The sequence below is a fragment of the Dermacentor silvarum genome, chromosome 10 (genome assembly GCF_013339745.2).
Source record: "Dermacentor silvarum isolate Dsil-2018 chromosome 10, BIME_Dsil_1.4, whole genome shotgun sequence".
NCBI lineage: Eukaryota > Metazoa > Arthropoda > Arachnida > Ixodida > Ixodidae > Dermacentor > Dermacentor silvarum.
The window spans coordinates 1,516,434-1,528,822 of NC_051163.1; the positions used below are offsets into that span (position 1 = coordinate 1,516,434).

The 12,389-nt window shown below is 49.2% G+C and overlaps 1 non-coding gene across 1 annotated transcript; it reads left to right on the forward strand.

Moving 5' to 3' along the window:
- Positions 1-739: 739 nt before the first annotated feature.
- LOC119432104 (small nucleolar RNA U3) lies at positions 740-952 on the forward strand. The gene has a single exon (XR_005188149.1). It is a non-coding gene; the product is annotated as a small nucleolar RNA U3 (small nucleolar RNA).
- The last annotated feature ends 11,437 nt before the right edge of the window (positions 953-12,389 follow it).

Here is a 12,389-nt window from a genome sequence, read left to right on the forward strand (position 1 = left end):
GCTAAAAAGCGCCCTCAATCCGAAACTGGGTAGTACCAAGCTCGGTCGTCTGCTTCGTAAAGCACGTTTACAATATGGACCCGCCACTTCCGGTTGTGTTGTACCACGGCTTGCAGCGAATATCGGGCGCCGAAGATTTTTTCAGAGGTGGCACGCTGCGTAAAGGCAATAAATTATGCTACACCGAATACGTGTACGCCGTTCAAGCAATAAGCGGCGAAGTTTTAGCGCGGTGCAGGGAGTGGCGAGGTGTCAATCGCAAGTGAAGCGATTCACGTACGCAGTTGAATTCAGGTAAGGTTTGCACGCTGCTAGATTCAGGCTCACAAACGCGTGGAAATGCTTGCTATAAATGAATTCACAGCAGCGATAAGCAGACATCATGTGTACGGAACTGCTCGAGCGCACGACGGTACGCGCCGCGACGGCAGCGGTCTTTCAGCATGCCGCGATGTACGAACTGCTCGAGCGCACGATCGTACGCGCCGCGACGGCAGCGGTCTTTCAGCATACCGCGAAACGGCGGGCCTCCTGCAATATTTGTTGACTTCATGTCGCTAAACAAGTAGTCATGCCTGCGCTGTAGTAACGGCCATCTGTCGCTTTAGCAACTGATAAATAACTGATGCATTGCATATCAGTAGCGCACCCAGGATCTCTGCCAGGGGGGGGGGGGGTTGACTTGTACTTGTGACATGGCCACTATAAGTTGGGTAGGATCGTCGCACAGCTTGAAGTTAAGATCGCGCTTCATAGGATCATTTCTATAGTACGATTGTCGAGACGCATCCGCGATCTCGGAACACACTCGACCACGATGGCGAGTCGATGGTCTCCGCCTGAGCGCGAAGCTGGCTTGGATATGCGGGTTTCGACCCGGATTCCAGCCATTGATGACCGTTCCTTCGGCCTTAATTGGCTGGTGGGAGGGCGGAGATCCAGTCTAAGTGACCGGGTGAAATATGTTAAACAAATCGGAATATCAGAACTCACTGTTCAACTTAAAGCTTGGTTAAACTGCATTGTAACTTCCAGTAGCGCACCCAGGATTTCTGCCAGGGGGGGGGGGGGGGGGGGGGGTTGACAGTTTGCCAATACTATCTAAACAGCACTAATTTCAATTTCTTCACGGTATATTGTCGAAAAATGCGCTTTTTGCGAGTGTGCAGACGATTGCGCCGTCTTGCATCTTAATTGCAGTACTCAAATGCGCAAGGAAAGAAAAAGGGTTAAACAAAAGGGGGGTTAAGTCGGCCCCAGGGGGGGGGTTACAACCCCCCCCCCCCCCCCCCCCCCCGTCGGTGCGCCACTGCTGCATATGAGCTCGCAGTAACGTACTACGTGTTATGTACTACGTGCTACGAGCTCGGGCGCTGCTCCCTTGATGTAGCTTTCAATGACAGCGCTGGAACATCGATGTGCTGTAATCAATACTACCTTGCTGCGCTGCCTCAACGTGCTGGCTTGAGGTCAAGGATGAGCGCATTTAACTCTCAAACCTGTGCTACTCACAGTGGGGTAATGAAGTTATCCAGCGCGCCCGACGCTCCGCTTCGTGAGGCCTTGAAAGAAAACGGTAGAATCTGATGTTGCGATTCAGGCCTTCTTGCTCGTGGCAGCTCACGACGCAGCAGTAACGACGGTGACGCTTTTTCGCGGTTGAGCTAGGTCTCTCCGGATCGGCGTCGCCGATTCCTTCTGCTTCCAGCATTACGTCCCACGGCACACGGAGACGTCGGAGAGTCCGTTTTCGTTAAACTAGGCTGCGGCCAGCTCGCAGCGTGGTCGGCGTGGTCTCCGAGAAGTGACGAGCCTTTTCGCATTCGCAACAGGGCTGAAAAAAGTCCGAACCGATGTAAAACGCGGGCTAGAAACGTGCTTCGCCACAGCCAGGGCTCAATAGTATACCCAAGCTGGTACTACCCAGATATAACTTCTCTCGCCACCACCAGGCGCCGCTACTATGGGCGTCTTGCACTGGAGTTTGAGGTATAGTAGCGGCGCCTGGTTGCTGCGAAAAACGTCATCTGGGTAGTACCAGCTTGGATAGTATTGAGCCCTGGCTGTGGCGAAGCACGTTTCGAGCCCGCGTTTTGCGTCGATTCGCACTTTTTTCTGCCCTGTTTCGAGTGCGAAAAGGCTCGTCACTTCTCACAGACCATGGCGACCAGGCTGCGAGCTGGCCGCAGCCTATAGTTATACAAAAACGGACTCTCCGTGTGCCGTGAGACGCAATGCTGGAAGCAGAAGACATCCGCGACGCCGATCCGGAGAGACCTCGAAAAAGCGTCACCGTCGTTACTGCTGCGTCGTGGGCTGCCATGAACAAGGCCTGAATCCCAACATCAGATTCTACCGTTTTCCTTCAAGGCCTCACGAATTGGAGCATCGGGCGCGCTGGATAATTGCAGTTCGTCGCGCTGGGTAAGCGAAATGGAAGACCGACAAAGCAGCAGGCATGGCTGGTGATTCACGATTCGAGACCCAGCCACAGCGACAATTAACAATTCGACCGGTGCGAAGTGGTGAAGTGACCAGGTGTGTGCAAATGATCACAAATGGTCGGGTTGATTCGGTGACAATTCACTACCCCACTACGAGCAGCACAGGTTAGAGAGTTGAATGTGCTCATCCTTGACCTCAAGCCAGCACGTTCAGGCAGCACAGCAAGGTAGTACTGATTACAGCATATCGATCTTCGAGCGCTGTCATTAAAAAAGTTGTCGCAGTTTCACCTGAAAGGTGAAGCATCAATTGCGATAGCAAACTTGTAGAGAGCTATACGGAGTAATGATATTAGCTTTATCAGCTGTATAAAATTGGACATGCAGCAGCATCGGCAACACGCAGAACTGTTGTCGACGCCATCCGCATTTTGCCCGCGTTCGCTCAAAATGCGTGCGGCGTTGGTGACTGTTGCCGGAGCCTCTGATATAAATAGGCACTGCGTGCCGCAGCTAAACGTCGCCTCCCTTTCCTCCCCCTCCCCCACGGCCTCTCGCTCGTCGGAAGAAGGCGCGTTTGCTCTACATACATGGTGATTGTGAAGGAGAACAGAGACGCCTACTTCTGCAGCCCTTAAGCGAGCACGGCGCATAACGCGCGTTTGTTCTTCGCCGTGCGTTCACTCCCCGTGAAAGACGCGCCCCTCGCGCCCTTTCACTCGCACATACAGCGTTCGGCGCGCGGCGACGATTTCTTCTCCAAATGACGTCATACGGAACCTCACGGCGACGCCGACGCCGACGGCAGAAATCTGCTTTTGAGTGTCCATATAATTGCTATCGCAATAAAACTACATCAAGCGAGCAGCGCACGAGCTCGCGCTGCAGCGCGATTCGCACGTACGTACGTTACTGCGAGCTTATATGCATTGCATCAGTTATTTATCAAGTGCTAAAGGGACAGATTGCCGCTACTACAGCGCAGGCATAATTACTTGTCTAGCGGCATGCAGTCAAGATTGCAGGAGACCCGCCGTTTCGCGGCATGTCGAAAGACCGCTGCCCTCGCGGCGCGTACGATCGTGCGCTCGAGCAGTTCGTACAACGCGGCATGCTGAAAGACCGCTACCGTCGCGGCGCGTACCGTCGTGCGCTCGAGCAGTTCCGTACACATGTCTGCTTATCGCTGCTGTGAATTCATTTATTGAAAGCATTTCCTCGCGTTTGTGCGCCTGAATCTAGCAGCGTGCAAACCTTACCTGAAGTTCAACTTCGCACGTGCGTGACTCGCTTCACTTGCGATTGACAGCGCCCTAAAACTTCGCCGCTTATTTCTTGAACGGCGTACACGTATTCGGCGTTGCATAATTTTTTTGCCTTTACGCAGCATGCCACCCAATGGAAAAATCTTCGGCGCCCGATATTCGCTGCAAGCCGTGGTACAACACAACCGAAAGTGGCGGGTCCATATTGTAAACGTGCTTCCCGAAGCAGACGACCGAGATTGGTACTACCCAGTTTCGGATTGAGGGCGCTTTTTAGCACCATTTTTGCAGCGCCCCCTGGGCAACGCAAGAGCCCCATACTTCAAACTCCAGCGCAAGACGCCATCCGCACGTCCGCTGAAGCGTTTCGATATCTCGAATTGACGTTCATGGCTCATACCCCAATGGATCATAACCCCGTAAACGCGGCCTCCCCATTACGACGACAGAAGAGAAGTGAAATTGATGAGCGGCAACACAGCCAGCTGTGGAAGGAGACAACGACGACGAGCGCGCGTGCCCAGCACGAACACGGCGATGCGGGCGCCGTCTACTTCTTCATGCATCTACAACGCCTCCTATAAAGATTATAGGAGGCGTTGGCATATACAACCCCGCTTTAAAAGGCGACTACGGTGAACCGACAGTGGCTGAATCGGTTAGCGTGGTGGTGTCGCGTCAATAGACAGTTTTAGTTTAGCGTTAGCGTAATAGCGGGGTTACGGGAAATAGCGTTACCGTTCCGCAAACGAACTTTGCAGAAAGAGAGTTTTAGTATAGCGTGATAGCGTAGTTTACGTGCGGGACGCTATTCCATTATGCTTTGAATTTCGCATACACAGGGCACCTAATTCTATGTGTGTGTGCGTCCGGAAAGTGCGATAGGCAGCGCAATGGAAGCCAGGAGCGCGTTGTATTTTTACTTCACATGTCCGTCGATCTGCAACGAAACAGACAAGCAGTACAAGCTGTCTACCATAGCCTCCGACATCCTCCCATCTCAGAGGCCATATGCCGTCGTCGCGCCTATCTTCCAACTTTAGCGACAGATGGCGCTCGCATCTCAGAAAATATTTCTCTTGTTAGGCTTAGGCGCGTTCGAAACGAGAAGCGATCTCGAAAATTCCTCAAAATTAGCCATAACACTCTCTCGGCGAAGCGGCATGAGACTAAGCAAAAGCCGTTTACGCAGTCATTTGCTACGAACGAAGTGAATTCTACAAAAACAACGCCAAATTCAGTTCGAAGCGGGCGACCGGGACTGCCGCCATGTTTTACGTACACTACGTACACCACGCTAACACGGTAACGTTAACTCTGAGAAATAGCGTGCGCACGGTAAACGGTATGGGTCGGTTAGCGTTCTGCGCATGCGCACTTCGATCCCGCTATTCCGGTACGCCCGCTATTCCGGTAACCACGCTAAACTAAAACTGTCTAATGGTTCGAATCCGCCCGACGGGCACTTCTTATTTTCGCGCGGCTTGTGTTGTTTCAGAGAAACGCCTTTTCTTATATCCATCGCCTTTCCTCCTCGCGCCCAGCGCGGCCTTCTCACATTCCAACACCTTAGCTGTAAATACCATGGTTGCACAAAAAAAGGTGTATTTGTTGCCTGGACAACAAACTGCCTCCTTTGCAAAAAGCCCGAAACAATAGCGCATGTCTTTTTGGACTGTTGTAACCTAATCCTTCATTGGAATGTCCTCCAGAGAGACCCCTTAAAAAAACACCGCATATCCACGGGGTGAATGATGATGAGTGGGCGAAGCTCCGGAGGGAATCATCGGTAAACCGTGAATCTTCCGTGTAATTCGCCCAGTCTCGCCGCACTAAATCGAACGATTGACTTCCACCAATGACACGCGCCATATGTGACGTCATTCCTATTTTATAACAGCGCCCTTCATTATAATTGCACCATCTTAAGGGGACGCTAGCACAAACGCGTTAGAAACGTGAAGTACTCTCTAGTAAGGGGGAGAGGCCACAGCGTCTTACCCAGCCGTTTACACATGCCGGAACGTGCACCGCGTTTGCCGACGCCATCACATGACTGCTGAGAGAGTATAACCCCCGTATTCATAAACGCTCCTCGACTTGAACTTGACTTGCCACCGCCTTCAACGCGTTTCGAACGCGCTGCCCAAGGCGGTGGCAAGTCAAGTTCAAGTCGAGGAAACGCGTTGAAGGCGGTGGCAAGTCAAGTTCAAGTCGAGGAGCGTTTATGAATACGGGGGTAAGGCGGAGAGGCCACAGCGTCTTACACCAGCTTCTTACACGGGCCGTAACGCGCTAGCACAAACGCGTTAGAAACGCGCAGTCTTTCGTTAATGTTGGGTATTTATTGTCATCGTGGTGCGTGCGTCCATGTGCGCTTCGTGGCGTAGTGGTTAGCGCCGCGCGTTCGGAAGCGAGGGGTCCCTGATTGGATTCCGCGCTACGGACACAACTTTCGAATTTTTTTTTCCATAAAAGTAGACGTGGCTACCTACTACGACGACGACTACTACTACTACTACATACTACAGAGGAGGGACAGACCCACACCCTAAGGAGCTTCGCCCCTAAAAAGAACTTGCGAGATCAGCATACCGGACTTGCATTCTAAAACATACGGCATTCGATCCCCACCATTTCAGAGAGAAGGCATTCCTTTCGATGTAATCATGCACTTGGGCCTCCACACTTGCGGAAATCGAGAATGCAAGTCCGGCATGCTGATGTCAATAGACGTCCTGTACGTGAAAACGTTATTGTGAGTGTGGTGCTCTCTCAGAGAAGCTTACAGGGCTCTTCCAGACTTACCCGACTGGATTACCTTATTGGATAAGCTGGTGACTCTGAAGAATTTCAATGTCGTGATAGCCGAAGTGTGGCTGTTGCGGTATTTATTGTTCTTGTAAAATGTTGCGTTTGAATGCCAAAACAGGCAAGCAAAAAAAAAATTATTGGCCTCTCCCTAGCGCGCCCTCTCATTGGTCGCCTCCTCCCTCAGCGCGCCTCTCCTCCTCTACTGGTCATGTGACCTGCCCTTCCCCGGCGCGGTTCTCATCATCTCCTGGTCACGTGACCTGCGTGACACCACCAGACAGACAGACACACGGCGAAGGCTCGACTTAGAACAGCTTCGCTGTTAAAAGAGCGTTTTAATGAAGCGTATTGAAATGCAAGGCATTCAAAAGAAACGCGGCGCATGCGTATCACACCAATTGTCTACACAACTGACTAATCATGTGATTTACATGGTCATCCCATGTCATGAGTTCACCGAAGTAGGCTCCTAGGGCTGTTATTGATGATACTAGCTCGAGTTCTATGACATCTAACTTAATTGGAACAAGCTGAACAGGCTTGTCACGTGGTCGACATAAGACCTACTTTGTTTTATTAATGTTCACATTTAAGTGGTATTAAGTAACCCAGTCATTTATAGTAGATAGCGTTTTGTTACCTCCATTGACTAAGTCGGTGCCTGAAATTTTCCCAACAAATATACTGGTGTCATATGCATATTGGCACGGTGCCCCAGCGGTTGTAATTACTGACAGAGGAACCGCGTTCACGACCGAACTTTTAGAAGCAGTTCTCAAACTCAGCGGCACAGCCCACCGTAAAAAGACAGCATATCATCCCCAGACGAATGAACTAACGGAGCGTTTGAATAAGACACTCGCAGACATGCTTTGCATGTATGTCGACGTGGACCATAAGAAGTGGCACGAGATGTTGCCTTATGTAACCTTCGCATATAACACCGCTCAACAGGAAACGACTCGTATGACACCATTCAGCTTGATACACGGTCGGGAAGCCACGACAACTTTGGATGCAATGCTGCCCCACGAGTGCGACGATATCTATTCAGATGCTGAAGACTTTATTCAACGTGCCGAAGAAGCCAGACAACTTGCACGCGTACGCATCCGCCACCAGCAAGATCAGGACGCAATGCGGTACAATCGTCAGCACAAATTCTTCGCCTACACATCCGGCGAGAGAGTGCGAGTTTCGATACCCATTCGGCGTAGGGGACTTTCTGAAAAACTACTAAGGCGATATTTTGGTCCATACACAGTTATCCGACGACTGAACGACGTGAATTACAAGGTCGTGCCCGATGGTGAAGCTTGTTCGCGGCGCCACAAGCAACCCCCCTCCCAAGTGGTGCATGTGGTGCGCATGAAGCCGTACTTTTCCAAGTGACTCGCATTTTAGTGTCTCGTACATGCATACGCTCAAGTTGCGCATCGGGACGATGCTTCCCTTGGGAGGGAGGCAAATGCCGCGTGTCTAGTGCGGCAAAGACGACGACATAACAACACATATCGACACTGGTGAAAAACATCGAGAAGAAGCAGCAGCAGTCGCGCGGTATTAAAAGTCGTCCGTTCTTGTTACTGCCTCTGCTGACAAGTACGTGCGTTTCGTTTGTGCCTCGAGTTTCCGATGTCGCGACAATATAATTTTAGCTGTATTATCAATGGTTGGGATCTCATTATTATATAGTGAAAAAATCCGCCTCCATCCCACCCTGTGAAAGTGCATGTACAGCGAAGCTGTTGCCGACGTTGAATTATGTGGTTTTACGTGCCAAAACGACGACCTGATGATGAAGCAAGCAGTAGTGATCAATTTTGACCATCAGGGGATCCCCCAATGCACGGGACACGGGCTTTGTTACAATTCGCCCCCATCGAAATGCGGCCGCGATTTCTTCCGGCGACCTCGTGTAGCAGCGCAACACAGTAGCCGCTAAGCCACTGCGGCGGATGCTGTTGCTGACGTTACACAAGTATTTATTTATCTATTTATTTCTGTCTCCCTTCCTTTCTTTCTTTCTTGTCCCTGGTATGTGCCATTGAGCTTGGACCCTTTCTGCACTATCGCCAGGATCGGCCCACTTTTCAGCGTGACACCACCAGCACCACCACCGCCGACACTTGTGAGCCTATAAAACTTCGCTTAAAATTCGAAGATACAATGGAATATACAAATGCGAAGATACGGCTTGATAAAGAAAAAAGTGTCCCTGGAAACAAAGTTCACTGCATGTACACACAAAACCTCGCAACAAGATATATACGTATAAGTCTTCCATAAATCTACGTATCTAAGCAAAAGTCAAACAAGGCAAATAAACATGTTGCGCAATCATATATATTAAACTTTACGCATAGAAAAACAGCCGATCCAGGCAAGGCAAATCGTGATATGTACTTGGGCCATGCTGCGGTCGCGACAGCACAATATGGCTAGAATAATAAAGGAAGAATGCACAAATCTTTATTCTTTATTCAATGACTTCCCCGCTTAGCCCGAAGGCGCTACAGCAGGGGGGTTACAATGTCAAAAAAAAAAAAAAAATCACATCTTCATTGACACAGCACACTTGCTGACTTGATAGGTGATTCCATTCGCTGATGGAACAAAATATGAATTAGTATACATATTAGTTCTGATGCGATATCCTAAAATCTCAAGACAGTGATCAGTACGTGCAGAGACATAATGAGGCCTGTGTAAATATTCTTCCTTTCGAATGCCGCTTTTACCATGAAATATTTGATAGAGGAGTTTCAGTCGCAATTTTCTTCTCGAGAGGAAAAAATTTCCCATCCTATTTCATGTTTCATAATGGTACAGCTATTAGTTCTCGAGTACCGACTTTAGACAAACCTTGCTGCTCTGATCAATAAGAAAATGTGTATTATTAAATCAACGCGAAAATGTGTATTTTAACTGCCTGCACAGCGGCAACAAGTAAAAGCAGGTAGCGAAAAAGAAAAAGACAAACGAATGATACGACTCTTGTTATGCACTAATTCTGCCATTAATTGAATCTACATAACATCGCCATAGACAAAAGGCCCCCATGAGTGAATACTTTTTATTTCATTTTCCGACACGCAGTTCTTTTTAGATTTCATTTGTTTCCACATTCCTTTCTTTATCTTTATTTTGTTGGAGAATCATTGATGCGCCCACTTCTGCAGGCCCTATAACAACCACCAACGGCTTAAATGGCAGGAAACGTAATCACCAACTGACAATGAAATATTACCGATATTATTGGAACAGAAACGATCGGCGGCACGGTCATGCGGGACAGTGTTGCCAGGTTTGGCTATATATAGCCAAATTTGGCTACGGGAAAAATTTTTTTTGGCGTCGACTTGACGAGTTGGCTATGTGGCTATATTTGGGCTACTGAAAATCTGCGACTTGGCTGTGTTTGGGCTATAAGTGGCGCCCTAATCCACGCTCCAGAGGTGGCTCTGATCGGGTAGAAGCAAATCTCGAAGGCTGTGTTTTAGCTGGCTGAGCCGGCCGCGTGGCTGTGCATATGTGCGTGTTTGCCAACATGTTTGCCACGATGACATCAGTGCACCACGTCACATGAACTTCACCCACCGTGTTAGCTTACAGCTTGTGAGGTGTCGTGCTGCTGGCTCGATGATGCGGGTTTGATTCCCGGCCATGGCGGCCGCATTTCGATCAAGGCGAAATGCAGGAGCACCCGTGTACTTAGATTTAGGTGTACGTTAAAGAATCCGAGGGGGCCAAAATTAATCCAGAGCCCTCCACTGCGTCATGCCTCCCAATCATATTGTAGTTTTGGCACGTAAAACCCCAGCAATTATTAGAGTTTTAGAACAGGGGCCTCAAACGTATTGAAGCCCCAAAGAAATAGCGTCGAAGCCACTGCGCATGCGCACGACCGAAACTGTGTTTGGGGTTTGCGTCAGGCACGCTATTTCATCAATTTAGCGGGAGCCCCAAAAGCTACCCCAAAAGCTTTCGTCAACAAACATAGCGGCGCCCATCGAAGCGACGGCTCCAACCTAGCACAAAACTGGGCTCGATTCGTGGTAACGCGTGAAGTTCGTAAGGTAGAAATGATTGCGGTTATCGCTTTCTCTCAGCTAACATGTGTAATGAAGATTGATTCATTATACGCCAATGATTCCGAATTCAATTGTCGATTTCATGGCTCATAGGCCTATCACGGATTGACTTGGCTGGGTGAAGGTGCGTCAAGTTGGTTACTCAAAATTAAGCGCAACAATTATTAGAGTTTTAGAACAGGAGCCTCAAACGTATTGGAGCCCAAAAAGAAATAGCGTCGAAGCCACTGCGCATGCGCACGACGGAAACTGTGTTTGGGGTTTGCGTCGGGCACGCTATTTCATCAATTTAGCGGGAGCCCCAAAAGCAGTTGCAGGCTGATAATAGAATAAGTTCTAAATTGTAAATAAAGGCGACAACACGAAAGTCTAAATTACTTTTCTTATCATAAAATGGTATATTTTATTTTAATATTTATAACAGCTTTTCTTTGACGCCGTAGTGACCCTGCAAACGCAACACGCTATCCGCAAACGCAAAACGCCTATTCCAAAACTCTTCATTCCTGCATGCCCCCACGCTAACACCTGCAGAGCTCTTTGGGGCCCCAAACATTAGGGGACCCTATTCTAAAACGTTATTAGCCATCAACATGGTTTGCTTTTTGACAGTAACCGGTTTTCACAGCATTACCACTGTTATCAATTAAAAGCCGTCGTGGCTTTTATCATTTCGAGCGAGTTAGTTCGGGACGTGCTCGTTGCCGAAAACGACTGCGCGCTTCTTACACTTCTGTGCCGGTTTGCACAGTAATCTTTTAAAGCTCCGCTTACACTGATTCAGACAGTGAGTGGCATCTGTTGCCTGTCCCTTTTCTTAACGCATGTTCTTGGCGTGCTGAGACCTAAGATGGCGGCCAGGTTGATGTAAAATGACACTATATAGGTAGTGTGTGTCCCAGCTAATCCGGGCCAAGCTAATTGAAAAACAAAAACAAAAAGAAAGCAGAAAACAAGATAGGACGATGAGACAAATAACACGAGATATCATAGCGCGAAAGACTTGATTTAGCTCATCAAAAAAGAAGCCGTGAAAACGTCGCCGTCGGAGATCGCTGGACAGCTGAACTTCTACGCCGTAGGCAGAGATAACGTGAGAGATCGATGACGCTGAACATTATTTTTTGTTCACGACAGCTAAAAAGCAGAATTCATAGTTAATATTACTGTAAATAACTAAAAATAATAACTCAGTACTATCTATCATAAAATAAAAGCACTGATTCGCTCTCTGCAGCGATTCGCTGGAACTTAAGAGCTTCCGGGCCCAACCAAAAAGTGTTCTGTGCAAGCATGGAGGAAGGAAAATCATGCTTGCACCTCCATGTGTGCAAGCATGATGTCAGTGTTGTTGATGTCAAGGACCGACCGCTACGGCGGCACAGACATTTTGTTACGATGGGTTGTGCAAAAAAAAAAAAAAAGATTGCCGTAGTCGAATGTGAAAAAGTATACACAAATAAAACTGCAAATAAAAATGGCTATATTTGGCTACGAAATTTTTTGTGTTTGGCTACATTTGGGCTACAACTTTTCTAGCTTTTGGCTACGCCGCCTCGTCGGACCTGGCAACACTGATGCGGGACTGCGAAGCGATCGCAAAACGAATCGGAGGCGAGCGAGGCGAGAGCAACGGTCGCGCCGCACTTCGCGTCGCGTCCGTCGCCGCAGCGAACGGCCGCAAGCCGCGCTTCGACCCGGCGGTCACGTGACGCCGCCGCACCGCGGCGACGTGTGGAGCGCCCTGCAGGCTGGAGGAGTACAGCGGGCGC